Genomic DNA, 3,557 nt, shown 5'->3' on the forward strand with positions numbered 1-3,557 from the left:
GCTCTGGTGGGTCCTTCTGGGTCCCAGGACTATGGGTATGTGTGGGGACTTGTGCCCAGGCTCTGCAGAGGACAGCCTGGGGGTGAGGGACACCCAGCCAGCCCTTCCCGGGCCGGAGCGAGGGGTGTGTTCTCCAGCCCTGCACCGCTGTCCTGCCTCCCCCGGGTTTGCGCAGGCTGCTCCCTCCTCCAGACGACCCCTGCCCCGTCTCCTTCAGTCTGATCCTCTCCTCGAAGCTTGGAGCGCCCTCCGCCAGGCAGCCCCCACCCACATCTGCCTCTGCTCGACTCCCCCTGTACAGACTGGACCATCCCGTCTCTCTGGGCCTCCTGGCCCCTCCCAGTGGCTGGCCGCCTGCTGGGCGGGGTTTAGTCCAGCCCCTTGTGCCCAAGGCCCCTACCTGGAGAGGCACAAGGGGGTGACCTGTGCCCGCCCTAGGTGCCTGGTTGTGACAGCCTCACGGTGGGCGGGCTGTTCTCCAAGGCGGGTTGGACAGCCTCGAGCCCCTGACTGAAATCAGGTGTTTGGACCCCTGGCTGGTTCTCCGTCCAAACTATAAGTATTCCAGTGCGGCAGGGGCTCCCCGGGTGTCAGGCCTGCCCTTCCCCCCACCCCCTGCCCCAACATGGTTCCTGGCCCCTCCTGGCTGAGCATGGGGAGTGTGGGGACAGGGAGGGGGCGCGGGGGTGGGGGTACCTCCATCCAGGTTCTCCGCCACTGCCCATGTGAGGATTCCCATCCACCTGTCCATCTGTCTTGTCTGGCCCCTGGGTTGGAGGCTTGGGAGAGCTGCACCCAGCCTGAGGGCATGGGCCCTGCAGATGTTGGCCACAAGTGTGACCCCCCAAGAGCCTGCCCTTGGCACCCACGGTGTGGCTGGGACCTCTCCCAGGTGGGCCGGGCTGGGGGTGGCTCTGCCCGCACCCCCGGGCTTCTCCGCCTGGTTCCCAGGCCCAGGCTGGCACCTTGGCTGGCAGCCTTCCAGATTCTCGCCCAGACACGGGTGTGCCTGGGCCTTGCACAACCAGGGAGCACCACATAAGCACGGCTGGGCCCAAGGAGTCTTTGCCCCACACCCTGATGAAGGCCCCATGAGTGGGGGGATGGGGGAGGAAGGGGGCTCTGGGCTTGACAGAGGGGTGGCTGCCGGTGCGGGGGGGGGCAGGATGGTTGGATGGGAGCCTGGTGGAGTAGAGGAGGGAGGAGGCTGCCGCTCAGGTCCCCCAAGTGGTAAAGCAGTCCTGCCCCCCTCCCCCGCCATGTCTTCTCTGTCCCCAAACCCCCACAGCTCCCTGGAAGCACCCAGCCCTTGGGCTCTGCTTGCCAGGGGTTGGGGCAGGGCCTGCTGCCCACGGCCACTCAGGACTCAGAGTTTCTCTCAGACCCCGAGGAGCACCAGATTGTGAAAGCTGTGGGGGGCTCACGTCAGTCCACAAGGCAGCATCGTCCCAGAGCAAGTGTCAGCCTCCAGGGGTAGAGAGTCCCACGGATCCCCAGGACAAGGACCCCGCCGGGTAGAAGGTCCAGCTGGGTCCTGGGTGTCCCACGGAGAGCACACGTTCATCTGACTTTCCGCAAGTGGGTGATGGACGGTGGGTGAGAAGCCAGGCAGGTTGGGGGAGCGCCCTGCCAGGTCTTGCAGTGGGGGGAGGCCCCCGTTTCTGGGTCCCTGCATACCCTTGTGGGACACAGAACCCTACAAGGTGCAGTTCCTGGGCGGGAAAGCTGTGCAAAGTCACAGGTGCACGTCTGGAAACTTCCGCAGAGCTGTTCTGTACCCTGGGAAGAGGCCAGTCTGCATCTATAAGTCAGCTCCTCTGAGAAGCACGGAGTGGCAACAGGGCAGTAAAGGGCCAGTCCCCCAGGTCCCCAAGCACAACACATGAGAAATAGCCACACGGGGGCAATGGCGGAGGCTCGCCTTCTGCCACGCACTAGCTCCTCACGGCCCCGCTACACTCCCAAGAGCGCACTGGTTCATCTTCCTTCTCATTCCACAGCTGAAAAAGCTAAGGGCCGGTCCTGTGCTCAGGGTTGCACGTTGGTACACGGGCCTGGCCCTGGGGCAGCCCCCCCACGTCTGGAAGGTGCCACCGGGGGACACGGCATGGGGCCAGCGTGAGACGTGCGAGCAAGGCTAGGCGGGGCAAGTGCTGGGGAGACGTGGGAGGCACCGTGAGCCCGTGGGGTCTCGGAGGACCCCGACTCCTTGGGGAGCTGCTCTGCTCACACCCACCAATTTCACGGGTGAGGCCTGGCTCCCAGCAGCCCCTCAGATCACTGGGATCCCAGGCTTATCTCTGGGAAACATCTCTCTCCGTCTCTCACTTAGGCCACTATCCGTGTTTACCCAGTGTCTTCCATCATAAAGTCAGACTTAGTCGGGCCCCCAGGTCACCCCGCTCCCAGCGGCAGCTTGCCTGACTCTTCATGGCAGGACGTTCCCCGGCTGGGCACACCTCAAGTGGGAGCCACAGCTTCAAGGGCTTGTCACCCTTCCCTCCGCAGCCCCCTCGGATGCAGGACACCGTGATCCAGCTTTGCTGGATGAGGAGGGGGTATGGGGGGGCAGAGTGTGTAGGGAGGGGGCTGCCCCGATGGACAGGGCTATGCCAGGGAGCTGGGGACAGGACAGGTGGGCTCCTCCCACCCACGTGGTGATGGTGATGGGAAGAAATGACATGGTCCACTCCTGTTCCTCGGTCACAGGCCTCTGTGCCCTCCCTTCCATCCCCCAGCGCGGATGCTCAGGCCCGTGGGGTCAGCAGGGGTGTGGGGCGGGGGTCCCGGCTCTCCGCACCGAGAGCTTTCGGACTCTGACAAGTGATGGCCCCTCTGTGAGCTGGTTTCTTCGACGGCAAAATGCAAAGAATAAAACTTTTGCCACTCACGTGGCAGGGTTGTGACAGGCGAACCACACAGTGTGTGTGAAAATGCCTTATGTCTGTCATAACTTGGTGGCTGTGTCCGGGCTGGGGATCAGCGGGGGTGGGGGCCCCTGGGCTATGCAGACACTGGTCACAGGGGCTGGGGGGGTGTGTGTGTGTGTGTCCCGCGCGTGACCACCCTGAACCTAGCTGAGTCTGACCTGCCACACCAGGGGCTCAGAGTCGGGGCTGGGGACTTAAGCGACACCTCTCCAAACTAACTTTCCTAAAGCTGAAACCCCCATTAGCCCCCATCTGCCCGCAGCGGGCAGCTCCCTGGAAGATACCCTGGAGGCCGCAGCTGGCGGGGCCCCAGCATCTCCAGGTGACTAAGTGGGCGGGCCAGAGCCCACGGGGCTGGGTGACGCATGCTGGGGGGGGGCATGGCGAGTGCTGGTGGCCCGTGTGGGGGATGGGGGCAGCATGGGGCTCCCAGAGTGGGCCCTGGGGAGGGGGCGTGAGGGTTCCGGGCCCCCCTCCTCACCCTCTGAGAAGAGCCGGGTCTGAGAACGGGAACCGGCTAGACGCGTTCCCTCCCTGCCTCCGGCCTCGGTCTAGTTTCACTTTCTCTTTGTTCCCCCTCCCACGAAGCTCCCTTTGAAGTGAGCGGGGCCGGGAGGGGCGTGTCCG

Source organism: Martes martes (assembly GCF_963455335.1).
Source record: "Martes martes genome assembly, chromosome: 7".
NCBI lineage: Eukaryota > Metazoa > Chordata > Mammalia > Carnivora > Mustelidae > Martes > Martes martes.